The sequence below is a fragment of the Streptopelia decaocto genome (genome assembly GCF_964273445.1).
Source record: "Streptopelia decaocto genome assembly, chromosome: 3".
NCBI classification, from domain to species: domain Eukaryota; kingdom Metazoa; phylum Chordata; class Aves; order Columbiformes; family Columbidae; genus Streptopelia; species Streptopelia decaocto.
Window position 1 is genome coordinate 8,677,670 of NC_138656.1, and position 25,208 is coordinate 8,702,877.

Genomic DNA, 25,208 nt, shown 5'->3' on the forward strand with positions numbered 1-25,208 from the left:
GAAACATGGGGAACTGCAGCTGCCACAGGCTGCAGATGAAGGGGGGGTTTGCAGGCTGTAGATCTCTCCTGCCCCTCCCCGTGTGGTTGGTAACCGTCGGGTGAAGGTTATAGATGGAGGCTGGTGAAGCCAAGGGTCGGCGAGCTGTCGTGAGACGGGGATGAATGAACTTTGACAATATCGCTGAATAGGAATACTTGTGGAGTTAATACAAACAATTTGTAATTGTCAGAGGTGAAAAGTAAAAACATGATCATAAACTGTGCCTAGGATCAGCTTATGTCAGCTTTAAATGATTTAAAAGTCTGGTGTCTGGAGCTGCATCTTACTTGCCTGTAAAACTCCTTAAAGATGACTTACATAACTGTATAAGCATGTCTCTGCCTTCTTGTGTATTTATTGTGAAAATTAACCCTTTGCCTAGCTGACAGGAGGCAGCTTTTTAGGATACATGGGGAACAAAGCCTTCCAGATAAATCAGAAAATACAGAATTTCTCAGTTTAAATAGAATGAGACAATTGCCTGGTAACAGTAACTCTTTTAGAAACTACAGCTCGTCCTTGTTTTATGCAAGGAGAGGCTCTGAATAGTTCAGTGCTAATGCAAAGCTACCACGCTTCAGTCACCTGGTGGCTTTGTGCTGTGCCAGGCTTGGAAACTGTTTCTGCGTGGAAGTGAAAAGAGTCTGCAAAGGATGCAAACTTCTCCTAGAGAAGGGAGGGAGCATAAGAAAGCCTCCTCTGTTACCTAGAGCCTACCATCATTATGGCTGACCCTAGCTCATTATCCCTTGATATCTGCAGCAGACGATGACCTTTGATGACACTGCACAACAGTCTGCAAAGGGGATTCCTTCCTCGGAATTTTGGCTGCTGAATGCCAAATGTGGTAGCTTGGGCCCTACGCTGTGCCCAGCCTTCCTTTACTCAAACACATGTACAAAAAGCAAAATGCTACTAAATGCTACTAGCCAGCACCCTGTAGGTACTAGGTTACATTTCTAATTTTACTAGAAGTGCCTTTGTCTTCCCATCACTGGGGAGCCTGGAGTAGGCTGGAAGCAACTCATTTACAATGTAATAAGATAGGTTCCTGTTGACACAAGTCAAGGGCAAAACTATTAAGTCATTAGGGTTAATGTTGTAACATTCTGATACAAAGGCATGGCCTGGGCCTTTCAGCTGTACCTCTGACCTTTGAGGATTAAGTTTCTTCGCAGCTTATTTTTGGTACTCGAAATCTGTCTTTTTCACATGCAGATCTTTGGCCCTGTGCTGGGTGCAGCTTGCATAGCAGCTTCTGCAGCCCTCGTTTGTCCCAGTTTTACCAGAGGAAGTAAGGATAGAAAAGATGTCGCATCCCTAAATTTACATCACGTTTTGCTTTCTTTACCACTGACTATGTCACAGCTTGGCCCAAGAGGCTGCAGATAGAAGTAGAGGTTGCTCTCAGGATTATTCCACAAACCAGAGAAAATGAGAATCTCTCAGACCAATCTATCTAGATGTCATTTAAATACATATATAATATAAATGTTTCTTGCTATTGGCCTGTGATATTTTGGTAGAGCAACTTTTCTCAAATCTAACAGTTTTGCCAATAACCAGATGATCACTTCAACCATTGTATCCTCCACTACAGCAACAGGTCTGCACTGATTTCAGTTCCACTGGGCAGGTGAGGGAAATGCAGTGGGACTCTGAAACTTGCATTGCTGTCATGCTTCTTGTCTCTCAGGACCGGTACACTCGGTGTCAACTTGGTAGACTTGTTTAGCTCTGATATATTTGCTTAATACTTTCCCTTTTATGAGCCTGTGTCTGAAATAAGGAGCCAGGAGATGTTCTCACTTGGACCTGGGCTGGGTTTTGTCACTCTGAAGGTTAATTGTTCTTCAGGTAAAATCATGGAACAGGTAAGTCCCACGGCCTTTGTATGTAACAAAACTTTTTTCAATTTCAAGGTCCACGAATAAACCAAATCAACAGACACTCCAAGCTGTTGTGCACGTCCTGTGTCTGAAACTCCTGAACAAAATATTTTAGAGCATATAGACATGGCCAGAACATGCATCAAGGCCTGAGTGACATTGGTAAAGCTACTCACAGTGTGTCATTATTTAACAAGGAAGGCTCATTTTATATGACGCTTTTGTTAGTTATATAGGAATGTATTCAATAATGTGAAACATTCACAAAAAAAAAATCTGTGAATGTTTTAAATTTCATTTGTAAGTCATTTTTTAAGTCTATTTTGTTTAAGCATTTAGCTTTTCCCTTTGAACTACTGGAAAGGGTCCTCCCTCTGGAGGAAGAATTAGCAGACCGTTCTTTAAAAAGGACATTTGGGAAGCAAGGCATCCGATGAGCTTTTGACAATAAGCTGTGGAATGCTCTGTTTCATTAATTTCTTGTTTATTTTTGCATTCAGTGTTTTTAAATATGATGGTGGGGAGTAGATGCTATATTTAATGAATTTCTGCTTTATTCTATTTTATTTTTTGCAGTCAATGACTTTAAGTACAATGGTGATGGGGAAAGAGAAGTTGCAGTGAAAAAGATTTTGCTCTTAAGACTGTACATGCCAAAGTAGGTCTGGAATGGATGCTCATGGCTGAGTTAATAAACTCTGACTGTAGAGGTTTCAAACACGAATTCTGACAGACCCTTCACTATGACAATACTAGTGGGAGTCACAATAATATCATCTGCTGCTGAACATCGCTAGTATGTGAGCACTGCTGTGCCAAAGGTTAATATGCCAGTTTTATTTCCTTCTCTCTACAGCTATAATTTAAACGAGTCGCTCACATAAGTGATGTTATATGCATAGGGTTTTGCATTAAGCTTGCTATGTCAGATTTGTTTATAAAAATCATATTTTGAACCACTTGCCCAGGGGCTCCGTTCTGGGGAGCTGCAAGCTGATTTCTTTTAAAGAGGCAGTTTTCATTTTCCATGAACTTTCAATAGGCATTTTGGAGCTCAGTTTTAAAATTAGCACTTGCCCAGGTTTACAATTAGGTTTAATTACTTAGCAACAGAGAGTTTAATCTAGTTGTACATGTGTGCCACATGACCCTTTCCATACCTTACTGGGACTGGAAGGGCCCCCTGCCTCTCTTGGGGAAAATTGCTTCCCAAAGTTTTGGAGACCGTTTACAATGTTTTTGTTCCTATGCTGCAATGTTAACATTGCCCATAAACCTAATAGTCACACAGTAGTTAATAAGGGGCAGAAAGTTTTATAGTCTTTTCTGCAGTTGTTAAAATCCTGCTACTGTAATTTAGTCCTAGCCACACAAAACCTATCAGTTGTTGTGAAAAATAAGAGGCTCTACATTGGTCTATTCTTGGAAAGCAATGGAAGAGAGGACCTCTCCTGAGTATCTAGCGAAACGTAATGAACTTGGGGATTATTTAAATTGCTTGGTTTGTAATATAAACACTCGAGGGCTTGCCAGCAGTGCACCTTCAGGATTCATGGCTTTTCTTAAAAAAAATCATTTGGGACTTATTTTCAGAATCCGTTGCAATTAGTGGCACTATGGCAAAGGATGATTTATCAAATTGCCTTTCAGTTACGGGAAACAGAATCCATTAATGGTGTTGCAAACGTATTTTTAGTCAGGTTCGGCGAGAATGATTTTCTAGCTGTCTTTCTATGTTATGTAAACTAAGAATGTTTCTGAGGTCCCAGCTGAATTGTCCTTTGTGCCGTTGTAGACCTTCAGAATGGTTTTGACCTCCTACTAGAAGAGATGCTGACACTCATGACCGTACCAGTGGAAGTGAGGTACTTCTGAAAGTTAGTAAAATTTCTAGAGTCAAATCTGAACTGAAGCAGGCTTAGATTTAATTAGGATGGGACTACTAGTACCTGCTGGGTACACACTTTCTCTTGTTCCTTTACTACATGAACAGGGCACAGGAAATGCTGGAGCTGGGACAGAGGAATGACAGATGAGAACAGCTCTGAAAAGGAACGGTTCATGAATTTCTCTAAAAGATCATTTTCCATTAATCAGCCTCTGCTAATAGCTAAACAGTCACATAAAAAAAAATAAATTGCAACCATCTATAATTCAGAATCGTTTTTTCGGAAGGTGCCTGTTCTACTAGTACATGGAAAACTAGTATAGATATATTACACAGTAGTGAAGAGTGATAGGGGGCAGGAATAAGCAAAAGCTTAGTTGTTGGAAAATTTTAATACTATGGACACTATGAGCTCTTAAGCACAATGGTACAGCATGCTGTCTAAAAGGGCAGAATTCAAATTACTTGGCTGCCATAACTGTACTTTAGTGCTTAAGATGTTGTGATTTCCCTTAGATTTCATCTTCCACCCGTGTTACATGAGATTGCAATATGTCCGAGCTTTCTGTAACATTTCTAAAATTCATTTTTCCACAGATTAGCAGTGTGTAGTTTGCTATTTACAACTTAACATTGTTCTCCCGCACTGTCCCTGAGAAGAGGGTTATGGGTTATCACAGATGAGCTTGGTGCTACCAACATATTGAGTTGGGCATCCCCTGAAGACTGGGTGCAGTCAACCGAGCAGAAATCTGTGGGCTTGGTGCTGAATTTAGTGGGACTTTTGAATGCAGGGGACAGATAGTTTAACAACGACAGAAGAAAAGGTGGTGGTGGTGGGCAGACATTTCAGTGAGAAGTGTCTGTGAACAGGGACAGAACTCCACACTTACTCCCCTGTGCACTGTGCTGAAGCATTAACCAAATACAGGACAATTACACTGTCACCATGCTGTAATAGAAGTCTGAAAATGAAATGGTACTATTCACTCAGCAATTTCTGACCTGTTGCATGATTACACTACTCGATACACTCTGAAACACCTATATGGGAGTACCCTTGTAATTATCTGTCTAAAAATACAGCACTGCCACTTCTGGGTTGGTTTTTGAAGAACGGTTGCTTAAAACTTCATCAAGATGCTTCATACGCTATGCCGCACTCTTCTCGGGCTGGATTGTTACTGGGAAGATGAACTCAGAATTGCAATGGTTGCAGTGCCGTGTAGCTCCAGGACACACTGTGATTCTGCACAGCATGTCTGAAATCTCCATCACCGGCAGGCTTGATTGCTGATGGGGAAGGAAGGGGTAGGAATCAGGTCCCTGTGCCTGCCCCTTCCCACACAGCCTGGCTTCTGCACTCCTCGGGGCTCTGCGCACCTGCTCTGGTGCCAGTTGTTTTCTGCCTAACAACAGAGGTAAGCCAGAACATTCTCCTTGTTGTCTTGAACAAGTTGTGGGGAGAGCAGAGGGGGAACTCCTTCCCCAAGATGCTCCTGGACACCCTAGTTCAGGGGTGTCAAACTCATTCTCACTGAGGGCCACAGCAGCCTCGCAGTTGCCTTCAAAGGGCTGAATGTAATTCTAGGACTGTATAAATGTAACTACTCTTGCTCTAGATACAACCCTTCAGCATCGGTTTGCTCCAAAAGCACGGGCTGCTGCTGTCTGACAGGCTGCTGCTATCAAGAAGTCAAGCATTACTCTGGAAAACAAACTTCATGCGGTAAGTTTGTTCTCCTAAACGTTGATCACAAAACCACTGAAATCAACAGCGTTTTGATGCCAGTTTTCAGTGATTTCCATGGTCTGGAGATTAGATTTCACTGCCTTCTCAACCCAGGATCTCAGCAATTTCTGACCGCCTCATTCTAACTCTTTTTTTCTCTACTGCAGGAAAAAAAGATGCTATTTAACATGATGATAGCTGGGCACTGTGCATGGAAACTACAGCTCTGTTGTTAGCCCCATTTCACAGACAAGGAAGCTGTAGCTAAAATGATACCTCCAAATAGCAGCAAAGCTGAGAATAGAATCCAAGTTTCATTCTGTAGATATTGTAGTACAAGGAAATATTTGGCCTCATTTTCATTTCCAAATATTTCCAAACATCTTGCCTTATCCTTAGTCTCTTGCAAATGCAGCTGTGAGCTGGAAATGCTTTGTGTTCATTTTCCTGTTGCATTACTTTTGTTTTCTTTGTTAGTTGCAGTCATTAACAGTTTGTGAAAAAATCAGTTAGGGGCAAAAACATACTAATAGGTAAGTGAACCTTTTTATTCTTGTGCTGATTGAGGTAGAATACTACAGCGAAAACACACTGATATTTTCAAAATGACATGGAGTATTTTTTTCCAAAACTGAACTGATTTACAAGCCTAAACATCCATAAATTTGACCAAGAATTAGGCTCCTTTTTAAAGAGACTGAGACCCTTCTCAGATTTTCCATTACCGAGAAAGTGTCCTTAGTTCAGCAACCAGTCAGGGAATGCAGCTGCAGAGCTACATTGTAGGTGACACTTTGGAATCGTAGTTTTTCCTTATTTATCAGCCGCTGTATTTTCAGCTTGAAGGTACCCGTGTTTTTGTGTCGTGTAATAAATTACAGAATGTTTACATGCAATTAGGTATGTGCCTATGGAGGAGAAGAGACTGGAAAACAGGATTTTCCAGAGGCAGTAGCTAGTTCAGAGGCCCAGAGCCACTGCAGTAGCTGTTGTCAGAGAGGACTGAGTGGCAGTTCTAATTACCAGTGTCTACACGGGTTTCTCATAGGAAGATACAAGCTGTCACGATCCCTTGCCAATCACATGAGAACTGACCTAGGGAGAACATCAACTGAAGGTGAGTGTACATGTCCAATAAATTCAGTCCCCGCTGCATTAGCTTATTTTTAGGATTGTCCTGAAAAGACATTCAGCCTATATCATAAAACCTTCAACTGAGCAGAAAATATACAGAATGATGATGACTTTAAATTTGGGTTCATGCCCTCTGGGGCATGAATGCATAGTACTCGGGATATGATTTGATAATATACCGAATGCTGAAGGAACGCAGAATCTCTAGATGAGTTCATAAAGACACAACATTTATGCAATGTCAGTGCTCCCCTAATCAAAGGAAGCAAAAGGAATTTTATTCTTAATTTACTGCAAGCGTTATGCTTAATTTGCAAGGAAACCATGCTTTCTATGTGAGATATTTCTCAGAAAGAGGATGTTTAAAGTTAGCGCATAAATTTATGCATGCCACTGATACGCTGTTTTCTGATTTTTCACCTTCTTCCATTGAATGTATTAGAGACTTGTTCTTGAACGTAGTTTAGACAATACATGTGTCACAAGCAATGATGAATCAAAGAAAGAAAGCATCCAGAAAGGGAAGCTAACTAGACAGGTAGGCCCTCATCAGCATCACATTCTGTTCCGTAGCTACAATAACAATAATTGAGTCAGACACATGGATTTTAAGTGCCTCTTAAAGAGGAAAGTTAGGGAGAGATACTGTGGAAAGAAAATTATATACTGAAATGTGGCATCTCAGTTTTGCAGCTGCCAACCTTGTTCTGTCAGTAGCCACAGCTGTTGCCTTCTCTTCTAAACTTAGCAGGGGATGGGTGAAGCTGAAGAGAAGCAGGGCAGGTGCTTCAGCTGATAAGGAGGTGTGGGTCCAAGTCCCTCTGTGTAATCGGAGGAAACCTTTAATTAATTTTAACTCTTGAGGGAGAGGTATTTCATTTGTGTGGACAGAAGATGACACCCAGGGGTATGTGGATGGATGCGCTCTCGGGATGCTCCTCAGCAGCCCTTCTTGCACCAGTTGGGTATATTGTAGTTTTGCTGGTTTGCCAGTTTGCCACTTGCATTTTGTCCATGATGTGCAGCAAACTTCCTCAGTGTCAGCTTTCCCAATGACTGAAGGAGAATATTTGTCAAAAAAATGAGGAAATCTAGTCTCTCATTCTGCTGCTGATTGGATATGGGCTTTAAGCATGCGGTCCTCAACCTCGAAGTCAAACGTGGTGGATTTCGAATCTGGAGTGATGAAAAGTACAGGCTTGTTATAGCAGAACCTGATGTCACTGTTACCAGTTTTCACAAGAGTCTTGCAATACTCTCACTGAATTTGTGTGTGGGTTATTTTTTCAAGTGTCAGCTTTGGACAACATGAATATTAAATTCCTTTATTTTTCTGCCCTTGGGGTTGCAGAAGGTAATGTGAGGACATGACCCAACATTCAAAACAAAGTGCAAAGACCAAAACAAATCATCCACCATTTATGTTTTTCTTTCTGAGTATTTTTTTTTATGTAGTCTTATGCTTGAAAGACATTTATCTGCTTGTCCATGTCCTGCCTTGGGATTTTTTGAGTGCTTTGTCTTTCCACGTGACAGTCGCCTGCCACTTACCCAAATTATCCGCAGGTAATCGGGAGGCAAGTGGGACTCTAATTTAGCTGACAGTATAGATATAGCCTGTACTTATCTTGTGGATGAGCTTCACTGGGGGATGAAATATTCACAGCACCAAGCAGGATGATGCTCGTGGGTGCTGGACTATTGTATGAGCCACTGAAAAGGAAAGAAGGTCCTGAGGAAACAGGAAATGTGGATGTTTGTGTCATATAGAGAGAATTGAACCTGGCCTGCGTGCCAGATGATATCCTTCCATCTGGAGGAGCTGAAGATGCTGAGAGCAAGGATGGAAGGAAGGGGACCATACCCCAGTTAGATCTAGGCACAATATGTAGCTGAATGAAATAAAATATTTCTTGAAAAATGATTGATGAAGACTAGAGCTCATAACTCCTGGGGTAATTTTGTCACTTTTATCTTCAGGGTGGAGATCACTACATGCCAGGCTGCATTCCTTCATAGCATCTGAATCATTCTTATTGTCTCCACAAGCTGAAAATGAGAAACAGACTGGCAGGAAAGTTAAAATTTTCAAGGTGGAAAGAGCAGGGAATAGCCTGATTTTTGCTTTTTTTTTTAAGATTAAAAGTTCCTCTTGCATTTTTGCAGACAATAATACACTAGTTTTTATGAATCCTCTATTTAAAACAAGACTAGAGTTTTGTGTATGTTGAAGAGAAATAAGAGCACCTGAAAAAAGGGCTTGCTCCGGTGCCGTCTCTAGCCAGCCTGGCTTTCTGTGAGCTGCGCAGGGAAGAAATATTTCCAAGGCACCAGTCGTTGCCATATCCTGTATGCAAAAGATTCCATAAATGTCTGAAAACAGATGGAATGCAACTTTGGAGGAATAAATGGATTTTTAATTTTCTGAACATTTTGGATTCCATCTGGTTGAAGTAACTAAGTGACCTAGTAGAATACTTTTACCTTTCATGTATAATAGATAGAAACACAGCTTGCATTGCTATTCACTGACGCGTTCCCCGTTAATACATGGGCTTTACTTGCTCATACTTTTGCTTACTTTTAACTCTTCTGATTGCGTGTCGAGGGGTACCTGATGCATCTCTTCTTGCCTGTCAGATCCAAATGTTGGCTCTCCCTCAGTTCATGATTTAGCCTGGCAGCTTGAGCTCTGACCCACCTGCCTGAGCCTCCTGACATTAGCAGGAGCCTAAACAGATAACATACCTTAGATTTATGTCCTTTTATTTTGTTGTTGTTGTTGCAAGCATTGGCACATGTAGAAAAAAAATCTTAAATTTCTGTCCCATTTAAAGGCAGGGAATGAGGAGTAGAGGCTTTGTGTACAGGTATTATGCCAATCATGTGGGTTATGACTGTTTACTGCTCTTTTGGTTACTGCCATTTAGAATGCTGTTAAATAAGAATAAATACATGTGTGTTTTCAAACAGGAAGTATTTCTCGATGTGTACAGAATACATGCATCTTGAACTTACAAGAAAGAAGTCATAAAGTATACTGCTCTACATAAAAAATGGGAGACCAAGGCTTATGGAAAAGACACTGTTTTTGTGCCTACCTCAGAGACAGCTGAAAAACAATCTATTTGCCCTCCTTGAGAGAGAAGGTGGGTTTTTTGAATCACTAATATTAAGCCTGTGCTTAGTAGCTGAACTATTTATGGAGCTGATTATTTATGATTGCCATTTAGAAAGTTCTACTGAGAATAACGACTTCCATACTATAAGTTCATAAGCAACAGTTAGTAGGATATTGACAATGTTTGGTATTAGTTTTCGTACTTTTTGGGCCTTCGGAACATTTCTCAGGACTCTTGCTATGAATATAGGTGAAACAAAGAATGGGGAATAAGAGCTTGCGTTTTTGTTTTTTGGGGTTTCTTTTGTGTTTTTTAAGGGACATTACTGAGACTGTTTTCCACTTCTGGAAGTAAATATATTTGCGTTTCATTAAAAGCCCTTGCATTTGAGGACCACAGGTTTCAGTCTAACACAAAGCCTGAAATCACGGAAAGATTTCACTTTTGCCTGACACATTAATGCTATGTAAAATGTGTGTTTGCTCAGTCCTTAATAGGACAAAATGTAGCATTTCCACTGCAAATAACTTTTATATAGATGTCTGGTCACTGTAACCCCGTAATTCAAACTAGGCTTGTTTCCTTTCCCTGAAATTTGTGATGATGAACTTCTGAGGGCTGGCAGGAGCACACACTGACACTGCCAGCAAAACTCTGGACGTGGTGCAGTCATGTTTTTAGTGTCTTTTGCTGGGATCCTGTAATGATCTTGCCTTGTATGGCATCGAGACAATTGAGTTATCGTTCGCATTATACACTTGCATTACTGTCTCTGAAGCCTTTTTGTCCCCATAAATGATTACAACTGTTGTTACACAAATTTGGATTTGAGAGACATATTTAAATCTCTTTATACAGAATGTAAGTGGCTGAAAGACTGACCGGCTGCAAGCATGGAGGATTTGCTGGTTTGTGATTTTTTGAGAGTTTAGAGTTTCATAAGAGAAGTCTGTATGCTACTAATAGTACTGATCACATGTTCTCTCATTTGTATAATTGAGAAAATTACCAACATAATGAAAACAGCTCCATCTAAGTAAGTTTTCTATCCACAGTTAATAAAATATTATCTACCCTCAGAGACCTGTAGTTTCTCTGCAAACGCTTTTAGTTAAACAAAGCATTTTGTGTACCTACAGTAAATGTGATATTTATTTTTTCATTATTCATGAAACAACTTTAATGTCACTGCTGATTTTCCTGGTAGGATGTTCAGCTCCAGCATACCGGAGCTCATGCTGAGTTGTAGCTGAAGATGTCATTCACAATAAACATGAGCTGCTGTGACAATACGATGGCAGAAGGTGAAGAATCTCTTTTCTTGTGCAAGGGCGTGCATGTGTCTCTCTCTGTGTGCGGGAGGGAGAGAAAGAGAGAGGCTTGATTGTGTTTACAAGATTCATTCGCAGCACAGCAGGCAGTAGTCACATTGTAATATTCACCTTAACACAGATAATTTGATTTTCAACCCGGTTATCATGCATTTAGACATAACGATACATGAAAATATATGCTTCAGCCGTGCATTTTAAACAAGGTTGCACACTTTAAGTCGGAATATATTAGAGGTGAGCGTTGATTTTTGCAATTGCAGAAGTCCTGGAAAGCACCGTTCAGCCTATGTTACAAAATCTCTGAAAGGAAGGTGAATTCTAATGGCTAAGTCTCAGGCACTGCTACCATTTCTGAGCTGAACTCAACAGGATGGGCTTCCCCAAATTTGACTGTTTAAAGGTGTACGATTTTTTCCCATTTGAGAGCCTCAGGCACTAGTGGAATTTCTTTTTCTGAGTCCCAGGTTGTCTCCTGACTGGTAAATGAAGAGTCAAAAAGTCCCACGGCCTTTCTGCCCTTTACACTGAATGGAAAATGAACTGCCCAGTCATAAGAGGAGCGTTGTCTTGGGTCACCATCATGATCCTGACCTGCCTAGGTGATGTAACCCAGGGAAAGAGGTATGTTGATGCTCGTCAAGAGCAGACCCTTCTTACTGCATCCTGGAGCGCCCTGAGAGGTAAGGGGATCTATCAGCAGTTTAATTATGGTCATAATGCACTAGCCTGCATGCAAGTCAAAAAGAAATGTGCTGCTTGCACTGTGAGATTTCAAGCTCGACTTAAATCTAAAGAGAGTGGATGTGGTTGGGTGTGATTTTGCAAATCACCTACAGCACATTTGCAGCAAACAAAAGCGGGCATAATTCTCCTGAAGTCAACAGAGTTAGGCATGTTTCTATGAATGGGGTGTTTGGCCCAAATCCAGTTGCAGTCTTTGCAGTATCACACCTCTAAATCTTCAGAGGTTTTCTTAGAGTCATTAATATTGAGGCTGTATGGTACCCAAGGTAATTATCCATTACTGCTTGGGCCTGGCCCAGGAATTATTCCACAACATGTTGCCTCATTAGTATAATATAATGGAAAAAACCCAGAATCAAACTAGAAACTAGGAAAATAAGGGTGCTAAAAGGAGAGGAGTGTGAAGAAAATAAACACAGCAGGGTGAGGTCCTCTGATGGTGTAAATCAGTATCACCTTCCGTGAGGCATTGCCAGTTTACACCGTGTGATGCTCTGGCCCATGATTATTAGGGAAGTATGTTGTTGATATGCTCTATAATGGCTTCCATTACCAGCCCATGCTAAAAGAAGCAGCTGGTGAAAGTTATGTTTATGTTCCACAGATGGGTCGGCAACGGCAGACACATAGCTCTGTGTCTGGTAAACAGGTGTTTGACTTTATATTTGCTAGCTAGCCAGAAGAAGTCAGATTCTTGGTGAGGGGTATAGGTAAAGATTGAATTTAATTGTTGAAAAGGAAGAAACAATTATTTTTGGTTGCACTTTACCATCTTTTTAAATGATGAGTAGTGTCTTGAAATGAATCCTGCCTCTTATCAGCACAGTCTAAGTGACTGGGAAGAAAAAGTTTGGAGAGGGGCAGAAATCCCCAAACTGATGTGGATATTCAAATAATACTGCCTCATCTCCTTTCTTTCTTGCCCATTTTCAGTGGGAGAAGAAAGCACTTTGGCTTCAGACAAAGTGAAAGGTGCATATAATGGGGTCAACGCTTCCCATGCCGGAGGAGCAACTTCACCAGTTGCTGCAGCGCGGAACAGAACTAGTTGAAATTACAGCAGAGTTTAGCTATGCCTTTGCTGGGAAGTGGAAATATAATCCCCTTTTTAATAAGAAATGTTTCGCAAACCAACTCCAACACCTGTAAATTTAATACTTATGGGTGCAAAGCCAGTGCAGAAGGAGAACAATTGCTTTTCAGCTTACTCAAAATAAACCATTTATTTTGACTGTTTATTCATTTCTGATTGCTCAGAAAAACAAAAAGCAGCTGGGATTTTTTTCTGGTCTCTGGCTGACAAATACTGCTAGATGCAAGAATGACAACATGTAAACTCCTGGGTAAATACCATTCAGACTAAAATTCCTTAACTCTGAGGGTTTGGAAGCATTTTCATGGATACCCAGCAGTAGACTGAATCCTCATTAATAACTAATATTATGACTCTGTGAATCATAGTCATCCAGATTCAGCACTTCTAGTTGCAAATCAGGTTATTATTTTACTCTTTGACCAGCTCTAGGGAAAGCTCCTTAATGTGTAATGCAAAGAATTAGCTGAAGGGAATAGAGCATGTTGGCAGCCTTCGCCTAAACCTTTCCCACGCTGCTATCTGGTGTTGATCCTTCTGGCAGAAGGTTAAATGCGTCCTGTCAAGTCCTTGAAACCAGTAGCCAAGGTGGCCACAGGTGGTTCTTCAAGACAAGAGATGACCCATGGAGCAGGAAGACCAGCTGGGATGGCTGGAGAACCCCAGGAGAAGTTCACTCTCAGCATAGTTAACTCGTTATCACGCCTGTTTTATTGAAACCAAACAGCTCTAAGGGGCAGCTTTGGAATCGGCGCGTTATGTCGGGAAGGTGGCTGTTTAAATGAAGTGTGAGCAGCGCGTGTTTTTGAGCTTCTGTTGTAGATGTAATATATAAAGGAATAGCGAGAGCAGCAGGTGTTGCGGAAATTTATGGAGGAGCAGCAAGCCCAGGCGGCAGCCCCACAGGAGGAGCAGCGACAGTTACCGCAGCAGATGGTCTCAAGAATTATGGATGTGGGACCTATCCCCAGCCGCCCCTGTAACTGGGTCCTTCTTGAGCAGGAACCAACAAGGTGTTGACTCCAGGCCTACACGGTCAACTTCAGCAGCAGGGCTGGTGGTGGTCAGGCCAACCAGCCTCTCTAGATCCGTGCTGAACAAGCCTGACCCAAGCTGTGCAGATCAATTTCTGAGCAGCGGTACTGCTGCCAGCGAGGAGAGGTACATCTTGAACCAGTTGGGAATCCCAGAATAGAAGTACTGATAAAGGCTCATGGAGAAATTTAACTACCCAGACATCTGTTGAGGAACAAATACAGCTGAACATGCATCATCGCAGAGGTTCCTAAATTATAGTGAAGACAACTTTATGATCCAGAAAGTAGAGACTCCTGAGGAGAAGCCATCCTGGATCTACAGGAGTATATTAATGAAATTTGCAGATGAAACTTTGCAAGTGCATTAAAAATACAGCAACACTGCGTTTTAGGATTGACTTTAGCAGAGTATGGTATGTGTTTAGAGTGGACTGTCTTCCGCATCCATTTATTAATTCTTGCTGTTTCACAAGTAAATGGAAGTTCAAGCTTACCCTCTCCAGTCTCTAAACCTGTTTGCGTCATCCTTGCATGCCAGACATTTGAGATATGCAGGCTCTGAGTTAATATACTTTGCGAGCATCTCTCTTGGACAACACATAGCACATAACAGAGACCAAGACAATTAGAAAAATGGATAGATAACAGCACCACGCCAGTTACCTTCAAAAATGCAAGTCCATACCTTTGCAGAAAAAAAAAATCATTTGAAACAAATGTTGAAGAGGATGGGGAATCTTAAGAAGCAGAAATACTGAGATGATAATAATGAACAGCAAATAAAGCATGAGTTTTCAATAAGGCGCAATAGCAAAGGAGGCCTATAAAATTTTGGAGTACAAACAAAGAGATATTACATCACAGAGTAGAGTTCAAATAGGGCTTTTTTCCCCCCCTTGTTGGTTTCAGGAGATAGTGCACTGAAATGAGCAACAAAAAGGTTACACGGATTATAATGATGAACTTCTGACATTAAGTCTTACGAATTTTTTTAAAAGCTTCTGGAAGTTTTGATTTATAATAACACTGAGCAGTAAAAAAGAAAACTGAACAAAAAGCCCACAAAACTTGGGGTTTATCCTGAAATCTATGAAATCTTAGGGGGAAGAATGATGTTAAAAATTCTCACATAAATCAGCTAATCTGCACCATCCTCAAAGAAATAGCAGCAGTGAACAAATCCTGCTCCATTCCTCAGATTCAATACAGGAATAATGCCAGGTTTACTCTCTAATGATTCATTTCCTTACATCTGGAGAATGTGTCTTTTGAAAATTTAGGTGGAAAAAACCCAAAGATTTTTTGATTTTCTTTCTTGGCAAGTTTTAATTTGATGCATTCATTTCTCTGTTACCTTTCTGTCCCAAAGTTTATTGTCTCAAACACTACGCAGCAAAATCTTTTTCTCATCGCTTCAGGAAGGTAGCGTTTCAATTTACGTTTGTAATAGCAAGGTATGGTCATCTCAGCAGGATGGTTATCTTAGTAATCTTCCTGCAAAACCTGTTCATTAGCTTCATAATAAAATATGCCTGTGTTGTAAATATTTCCAGAAAAGAACAAAACTTTTCCCCTGTCTAAATTAATCCTGACATCTGCTATAGGTTGCACAGAGAAAGAAATCTACCTCCAAAAGTGATTCCAATTCAGCGTTGTATTAAGACTATTATCAAATAATTCCACTCCACCTGATCAAAGGCTTTTTCAGCATCTAATGCTAATAACGTTAATGGTCTTGAAGCTTTGCTTTTTGGAAGATTTTAGACTCCCCAAAGTATCACCTACAAGGTCACTGGGGGGTCAGGGAGTGTTCAGCTCTTTGATGAGAAAGAGCCAAGAGCTCATTTTAATCTTGATATTCAACTTCAGTATACACGCACACAAAAGAATAAATAATCTCAGGAAGACTGATCTCAGTCCAGACACAAGCAATAATAGAAGACTTTTTTTGTCAAAGGTGCAATCTAAGAACTACCTTTGCAAGCAAGGAATTTGGAAGGAGATGAAAAAATGAATGAGAATCCCTCTCTGGTTATTATTTCTGTCTGAATTCTAGTTCGAATTGGACTCAGACAACGAAGATTGGAGACAAGCATGCTATGAACAAGATAGCAGCAGTGATACACAAACCTCCACTAATGAACTCCCTTTATTGTGCCCAGGGAGCCCTTCTAAAGAAAGTCTCCAAACACCCGCCCGAACACTCTTCTTGCTTCAGGCTGGATGGATTTGCTTGCTGTTTTCGCTCAAAGTTAATTTGTAATCTACAAAACCAGTCTCCTATTAAGAGACAGAAACAAAACCTAAAGGTATAAAAAATGGCGACAGAATCTCTATCAACCTGAAGCTTCAGTTTTTCTGTCGGCTGCACCTGAACAGACATATGCAGTCACTGAACTGAGACTCTTCAAGGTTTCAGCACTGCAGGGGAAGCAAAGGATGGTAAGAAAAGTCACTTGTGGATCCCAGTGTCTGTGAGGGAAGGTGTAAAAGGCTCTGAACTGTCCCTGAGCGAGGTTATTAACTTGAAAATTACTTAGCTGAAACTCTTTCCTGGTACATTGACTCATGCCCTCCACTTCAGCAAAGCCAGATTACAGTGATTTGCCAACGATTTTGTGGCTGCAAAATGCAGGAAGGTATTTTAATTGCATTTTCCCCTGTGATCAGTTCTGTTTCCATATTCTGTGGCTGGAATCTTATTGGAATGCTTTAAATAGAACAAAGACTTGGTCGGCTGTTCTGCCCTGTCACCCTTCCTCTTCCCCACCCAAACTGGGCCAGCTTGTTTGGATGGAAATGCTACTTTTACTTAAAAAGCTTTTTGCCTAGAAAGTGACTACAGGTGAACAGTGCCGACAGGAACTCTTCATTATCTCTAGCTGGGCTTTTCTCGCCCAATGTACATTTCCTGGAGGAAGCACACTGAAAAATTTGTATCAAGTTTTGAAATGGAGAGGTGTGAACTGACTGAGAGCCATGAATATGCTGATTTACCCCAGCCGAGGTTCCTGAGCTGCACAAAAAAAATCCCTTACGTTATATGTGAATCAGCTGTTTAATAATCAGCAGGATCCAGATTCTGGTGGTTTTCCTTCCACAAAAAGCAGGAAAAAGGATCTTTATCACATTTTGACTTGTGATCAGCTCTGAAGCCTTACCAGTGGATGAAGTTTCAAGTTGATCATATTTGCATTAACGCAAAGATGGTTAAACTGTTTGCTGTCTTCTTGCTCTTCACCTGTATATACTTACCTTGAGTAGGATCTATAACTTGTTTCATCCACCTTAATGGCCCGTTTGGTGGAGGTGCAGAGATGATGATCCTCAGGTCCTTGACCAGCCCCGAAAAAAGACGTGGCCTCTTCACTTACATCTCCTGAATTGCCTGATGGAGCAGCTTACCTCTTTCTGTCAAATATAAGATGGGCAGTTCTGCTACCTGCCTGAGGTTGACACCACTCCTGCAAAGCCACAAAGAAGTATTTAATATCAGACACCAGTTCCCATGAAATGTTTGTGTGGAAGCAGGACTTGGCTTCATGCTGGGGAGTTGGAAGCACAGGTTGATTAGGTCCCCTTGGCTAGATTGGATCTAGTTCCTATCTTGTGCTAATCCACCCCAGACTCCTGGCGGCAAGATCCAAAGCAGCATAAAGCAGATAACAGGAGAAGGTGGAGGGGGCTGGTCAGGGGTGTTTGTAAATAAATCTGGAACCTGGGATCCGCAGCCTGCTTGGTTATGGTTTTGTGAAAACACAATTACAGCATAAAATGAAAGCAGGCTGTGCAATGAAAACAAGAGGAATGCCATCACCCAGGTTGGCTTGTACTGCAAACCACCCTGGTCAATCATCTGAGATGAATGGAGGTATCCGCTGAATAACCTCACTTTGCAACTTTTATGTGAAGGCTTGATAAATGAAGTCAGGGAGAGGTACAAGAAAGTGATTAAAACCAGCCTGCGCAAAAGGCAATGATAACCTCCCTGAGCTTGAAACTTTTTTTCCTCTTCTGCCTGAGTTTGTTGGATAATTAACCCTTTCAGCCTTCAGTGTCTGTGCACAAACATTTGTATATTCGTACAAAGCAGCTGCCTCCTGACAGTCAATTTGTCACTGGTAATAAATTGGACCCAGTGGCAAGACCAGCTGCTTCCAGCAAGGATGGTTGCAGCCAGGTACCGTGATCTGGAGCTTCTGCATGGCCTTGCTGTAGCAAAAGACCTTTTCCAAAGTTTACCTCACTCATTTCTTGCCTCTGGGCTCTCTAAGCTTCCCAGTAGCTCACTTAGACACCTCCTTTTAGGCACCGTCCTGGAAGAATCTGCCCCAGGCCATACTGGCCAAACAGTTTTAGGGGATGCCAGTCTGTTGTTGTAGTGAGCTTGAATGGGATATAATTGTCACTAAAGCAAAAGGCAGTTCTGGCATTATTGTCAGGCAGGGGCCAGGATATCTCTTTGTGGACCTGGAACCATCCTCTGTCATCTCTTGCAGTAAAATTAGTTGATTGGAGGATGACTTGAGCATGCAGAAAAGCATCTTACCCACATACGGCATAGTCAGAGATCAAGAGCTTTCCCATTCCTAAGTAAACTCTATTGTGCTCCCAGGTGCTTGCTGGGCTTAAAAAGAAAGGGACTAGCAAAGGGGTCTGACAAGCAGACCCCTGCCCAAATGTGGCCAGAGGCAGCTGCTTATAGTTTGGTTGCTTTGTTTTGGGTCTGCTCAACCACATTAGGAGACTGAAATGGGCGCTTATGGAAAACCAGCTGTTGAGAGTCTGAGTCTGCCGTGAGCTCTCAGGGAAGATCTAGAAGTCAGCATTAACAAAATACACAGAAGCTTTCTTGCATGTAAGAGAAATATTCTTTTCTAGGGGGAACCCCCCCACCAGACTTAACCCAAAGAATGGCAGCAGCACCACTGCCTGTTTTGAACAAAGCTCTTTAAACCCTTACCCAAGAAGCAAAGTCTCAGCTGAGAAATGTCAACAGAGCTTTTACGACAGCCTGAAAATTAATTGTCCTCTGAAATGGCAGTCCTCAATTTAGGCTTAATCTCTCTTGCATTACTCAGGTAGCTATTGTGAAGTATCACCCCGCTTGCTGCTCTCGCTGACAGTTTCTATATCCCTTCACCACGCCCACTGGAAGGAAAACAATCACATAAATCCCTCTTGCAGGGCATGCTCAAACTCGTTTCTTATTGTGGGGCAAATTTATGGTCGCATTTAGTATGTAATCTTTAAAGGGGACTGGCTGGTGGTTGAAGGTCTAAAATTACAGATGACCTGGCTGTAAGCAAAAGTGGATTTGTTAAAAAAATCTGTATTTAAGGGAGGAGGGAAGGGGGTGAGAGAGGAGAGCTAGATGTTCCCTGTGTGGTTTATGACCTTTCCTAAAAAAATAAAGAAAAAAAAACTTCAGGAAAGGTAGAAAAACGATTTTCATTCTGTGGCTCTAAATATCTGTTTATCCCAGTGCCATGATGTGAGCATGCCCAGTTGGGATGATTTAGCACTCTGCTGATGACTACCAACGCAAGGACTTCATGTGAAAAGGTAGTCTGCCACGGCTAATGGGCTCTTGTTTCAAAGGGATGCTGTGTGTACATTACTAGTGTATGGAGAAGGTGCAGAAAGGCCTCGGCAGACATTAGGAATGGAGTGTTGTTGATGATGAAAAGGCACTTTGCTGTTGAGGGAATGGTGGGAGAGAAAAGGCGTATCTGTCTTTTTGATTAGAAATGCATGCTTCCTTTCATCATCTGAGCTGAAAAATTGGCTTCTGCTCTTGGTTTATGAAACCATTTTTCTTTTCCCTTCCTTCCCAGGTTTGCAAACTCTTTAATAAATTAGTTACTGTGAGGTGCATGGGTGCAACAATCACCTTAGAGGCTTTTCCCAAATGCATCTTTAATATTTTATAAGTATTTAAATAGATTTATTCAATGTGAACAGCCTGATTTATTAACACTGGCACTTTGGCATGGAAAGGGGGTTCAATACAAATTATGTTGTGTCAGAAATTTTTAGCAGCTAGATCTCAATTTACCAATGGATTCTTGGAAGTCAGGAAATAATAGGACCCACCTCATGTTAATATTTAATCAGGCTTTAGTGCCAGATAGGAGAAGCTGTCGAATGAATGAGACACAGCGAGGGGAGCCCTGTATTACATTAAAACGTACATCATGTGTATTCACTTCTTAGATGCGGGGGGAGAGGTGGGTCAGTTATTATGGCAAGTGAGAGGCTCAGACCTGCTGCTGAATAAAGATGATTTGTCAGGCTCCGAGAGCCGACCAGGTGAAGTTAAAGTCTCTGTGGGAAACCTGAGTGACCAGGTGTGATACTTGTTTCCCTTTTGATGTCCCAGATCCCAGAGATACCTTTCCATGTGCATATTCAGAAAATGATGTATAACAACAGGAATACGGAACCTGACATAATAGCAGAGCTGCTTTGTAAAACAGTTTGTAGTAATGCAATGAGAAGGGTGCTACCCAACTTAATGTTGTCCCACATAACTAGCTCCCCAAGAGGCAGGGGAAAGGTGAGTTTACTGGTTCTCTGTAGGTCAGTACTCTGTAGGTTGCTGTTTTGAATTACCCAAAATTCATTTTCACTCTGAAGTGCCAGGTAAAATTATTTTTATTTAGCCTGGTACATTACCCTCATAAAAACAAATTGGTTTTATTCACGTATGGAAACGCCAAACCACTTTCTCAACACAGATTTGAGGTATAAATTTCAAATGCAAGGACACTCAGAAGCAAGGTTTTTCTCAGCAGTGTTCACTCACTTGAATGGAACAGATGAACATAAGGGCACAATTGCGAAATAGCCCTGCGCATCAGCAGGGCTTTCCTAAATCACTGCACCCAAGTGTGGAGCAATTCAGATGAGTTAGGAGTCTGCTTAGAAACTGGCAACATGTCCTTTCTGCTGAATACCACTGACACGGGCTCCCCAGGCCACCCCGCAGGCAGGACCTGTGCACGTGAATGAAGAGCAGAGACGAAAGCTTCAGCCAGCTGCAGCGGGACCGATGGTGGATGAAGAGGAGCAAAGAGGACACCTCACATGCCACAGATCTTTTCCTGGAATATTTCAGCATGCTCCAGCAGTGAAGAAACCCTCTGGTGGTCAAGACTGCCTGGCCATAATTGTATGCTTGTGTGCAAGGGTTGAGTTCTTCAGAGGGTGTGAACTAGAGTGGTGTGGTTGAAGTGCCTGGAATAACACTGGTGGGCACTGGCTGAAATTTTGGCCTGTAGCAGAAGTCCTGGGGACAGTGAGCTAGTCTTCTGTTAGGAACTTTATTCCTTTCCATCTCTCAATTATGTTTCGTTTCCCTGTGTGCTTGCTTCATGTAAAGAAGGACAGTTGAACTGCCTGTCTGTTGTAATGTTAATATTAAGAAAATCAGATGATGCTCCAGTAAGATGACTGTGTCAAGACAAGAGGCTAGTCCATACCTCTGGTTCTGCCAGTGTTTGGTTGGAATAATTGATTGTAAGGTTAGATTATCAGGGAAGAACCCCTTAGTTTGTGCTGTGATAGTTGCCTGTTCCTGCTGGTGTAAGGATCTCAGTTCTTTAAAGTGAGTTCTTGGAGGGGGAAGATAAATGGAGGAGTGGAACAGAATGCTGTGTGTGATTTCTTAATGCTGTTTATGCTTAAGTTGAATTTATTTTTTGGCGTGTATACCTGAGAATGTTTGGATGAAATGGTGGTAGATCCAGAGCACGGTCAACTCTACGTCACGGCTTACAGATCTCCACCTGATCTGCCACAAGGCAGGCTGGCTGCTTAAGGTGGGATTGTTAGCCACTTCCACATGGTATTAGTTTTAGTTATTATTAATATATACTCATACAGTTCCTTAAGGGTAAACAGAGATATTATTATCTACCTCATATTAAACAGCAACATACAGAGTTGCACTGACATCAGCTGTGAGAACATATTTCATAAAATAATACATTTTTTTTCTGTTACAGGGAGGGAGTGTGTCCCTTGGCATGCAGGATTATATGGTTACAGGTTTTGGGGACAACAGGTCCAGATTTCTGCTTGAAATTCAGCCATGCTTTCCTGCCTCTGGGCAGCAGCTGTTTAGGAGTTACCTGTACTTTGATGGGTAGGGAGACATGTCTTTCTGCTTTAACCTATTAAGCCAATCAACACTTTAGGCTATCATTTACCTCTTCTGTAGTGCAGAAAAAATGCAAGCCACAAAATCAACTTCTAAATTCACTGTTCTTCTTTTTTAAACTACTGCAATTTTTAGCATCTAATCTCAATGTTCTTAGTTGATGGCAGATTAAGTCATCACTGTGGCACATTATGTCCAAGTGAGGTGATCTCTTTGGTAGGCATTTTGATACTGTCACAAGCAAAGAAGACTATTACTTTTATCTCAGGAAAAAAATACCGTCCTCTACTCCAAACTCAAATACGTATGAATAGATTTTCCCTAAAGTTGTTTTCAAGTTTGTGCTAGATGGGAAAGAAGTAGAGGAGAAAACATCAGAGGGGATAGGTACATTTCACAATGCAAAGATATGAAGCTTAACCCTATTGGTATTAGGAAAAATACTGTAAAAACTACTTTTAGAAAAGCATTGTAGGAAGTTAGTGATACAGGTTTTCAGCTAAGTCTCACAGTTCAGAACTTTTTTTACTGCTGAAGAATTCGACCAGCTAGAAATGTGCCTGAAAGCATCAAAATTTCAGCCCCCTTCTTCCCAAAGGGTTGAAACAGAGGGACAGCTTCTGCAGCCTTCTGCTGATCAGGGCCTTTCTTGGGGAAATGGCCTTGCTCTGGTCTTCAGGACAGGTAGAAGTTACTTTCTGCACCAGTGAGGCCAAAGTAGTTATCTCAGAAATCTGAATGTGATTCTAATTAGAGCTTTTTATAATTGGAACAGCTGTAACCAAGATTGTAACAGTCACTTCTATATGGAGCTTTATTGGCAAAGGGTGTTTAACATTAAACAATCATTGCTAACCGTGAACATACCTGCTATAGTAATGAACATTATTTGAAAGATCAGCATGTGATAAAGGAGTTAAATTCAGCTGTACAGCCTATAACAATAACACGAGGGGATATCCTGAATTCATTTTATTTGGAAACAGAAAACTCTGAATGTTGTTAGATTATCTTTTTGAGAGTATAAAGTAAATGTTTGGTAACCAGAGATTTGTATTGCTAGAGAGAATCACTTTCACTAGAGCTACAGTAACCAAATGTTTAAATGTGCAGGGCTGAACTGTCAAAGCACATAACAACATCTTTAAATACAATGGAAGCAGCTAGAGCCGCCTTTATCAGTGTCCTCCTCTGGCAACTGCTGAAGGTTCAATTCTGTTCCCATTGAAGTCAGTGGAGAATCTCCTGGTAATCTGAAATGATTCATGGCACAGACCTTAGCGGGAGAAAAAGAAGTCTCAAAGCACCGAGAAAGGTGCGCTGCTGCCCCACGGTTATTTCTACCCCTGCAGAGCAATAGAGCCAGCCCACAGGGTTCAGCATTGTGGCTCAAGCCCCTTGCAAGAGCCGTGTGGAAGATACAAGCCTTTCTCCCCCGCTGAGGAGCTTTTTTATCAGCCTTCCAGTTCTAAGTCACTGCACATCTTTGGCAGTTATAACACCTAGGTTTTCAGCTTGACTAAAGGCTCAGGAAAGCTCTTACACTGTTTTTAGTTTATTTTCATTAAAGCTGACAATCTCTGATAACCGATCGTAGTTGCAAATCAGAAACGCTCGTGGCAAAAGGTACCCTAACTCCACAGCTATGACACACTGAGGAAGTGCTGGCTGGGCCATGTTCCTGATACAGCAGGATTTGGTTTGTTTTGGTTTTATTTTAACTTGATATTTGTGTCAATGGCTATGTGTGCTGTTTGGCCTAAAGCGTGAGTCCCAGTGCAAGCAAAGACAACAAGCCATGTCTCTTCAGTCTCGTTTTTTCCAATTCCCAGAGGCTGAACTAGGAGCCAACATTTTGAATTGATATTTGGGCTTAGGTCTTTCCCTCAGTCCCACTCTCCTGATTGCGGCTGTTTAGACTCAGTGGAGCAGCATTCTGCAGACAGACAGTGTCTTTATCAGCGTGCAAACTGAAATACCCCAACCAGAGCTCTCTCCTGCTTCTCAGTTTCCAAAATGCAGCCCAAATTCTTAATTGGGTAACCTGAACTTCTCTGTAATCTACGTATCAGCATGTATGGATGTAATGGACATGTCAGTGCTGTGTACACTAACACTTTTAAGTCATATAATGGGCCCGTTCACTAGAAGAATAAACACATCATGCAATTTAACTGCAAACTGTGGGGATTCAGAGGAGAATGTTCGCTGAAAGGTTATCTACAGTGCAAAAGCAGTTATTTTCCTTTTGCAGATTTTGAGGGTGATCTGCAATGGAGTTCGCCCTAATTTTGAGAACCGATTGTCTAATCCTGTCATTTGAAGGGTGGGGGGGAGAGGAAAGAGGAAGGAGATAATTTCTTCTTGCAAGCACTTTTCAGGTCTTAAGAGGCTTTCGTGTCACCTCTGCAAGCCTACAAGTGGCTATTGCAGAATACAGTACTTTTATGCAGAGAAAAGGATTAGGAAAAAAAACCCCAAAGGTGTGAAGTATAACAAAAGGCAATATTTGGCATTGCACTTTTAGGAGACGCAGCTGAAGTCAATGGGAGTTTGATCCATGGAAGCACAGCAGGAACACGCCATATATAGGAAAACACAATCTGTCAAAATTAAGTGTGTAGTTTATGGTATGCTTTTTGTTTGAAATAACATATTACCTCCTATTTATAGTAAAGCAGACTAAACAGTTCTATATGTCTGCATTTAAGGTTTTCAGACAGAGAGTAAGGATACCTTTTACCTGGAAACTGTAGAGTCAGAGCTCAAAATTGTTAGCAGTGATATAAATGAATACCTGTGATTTTACAGGCATATAAATCTCAAGCTTCTGCTTACATAGCCACACTCTGTCTGCAGTATTGGCTGGATCTGAAAATCGCTGCTGGAGGACTACTAGGAAACAAATGAACTTGCAATGCATAGTATCTTAAAGGAAACTATAAATGGGATAGGTCAAGGACTAGGCATGTAAGCGACAGGAAAAAATCTTCCTTTTAGTTTATACAACTCCCGCTTCCATGTCTGTA

At 41.4% G+C, this 25,208-nt stretch overlaps 1 long non-coding RNA gene across 2 annotated transcripts in view; it reads left to right on the forward strand.

The window, feature by feature from the left end:
- LOC309437871 overlaps positions 1-25,208 on the forward strand; it is a 68,073-nt gene that overhangs the window by 11,331 nt on the left and 31,534 nt on the right. The window contains exons 1-2 of one of the 2 annotated variants that reach the window (XR_014183649.1): positions 9,665-9,834; positions 11,606-11,762. The exons of the other annotated variant lie outside the window; for it this stretch is intronic. This is a non-coding gene — a long non-coding RNA (uncharacterized lncRNA). Of the gene's footprint in view, positions 1-9,664; positions 9,835-11,605; positions 11,763-25,208 lie in introns of those variants that run through there. 2 annotated transcript variants of the gene reach the window in all.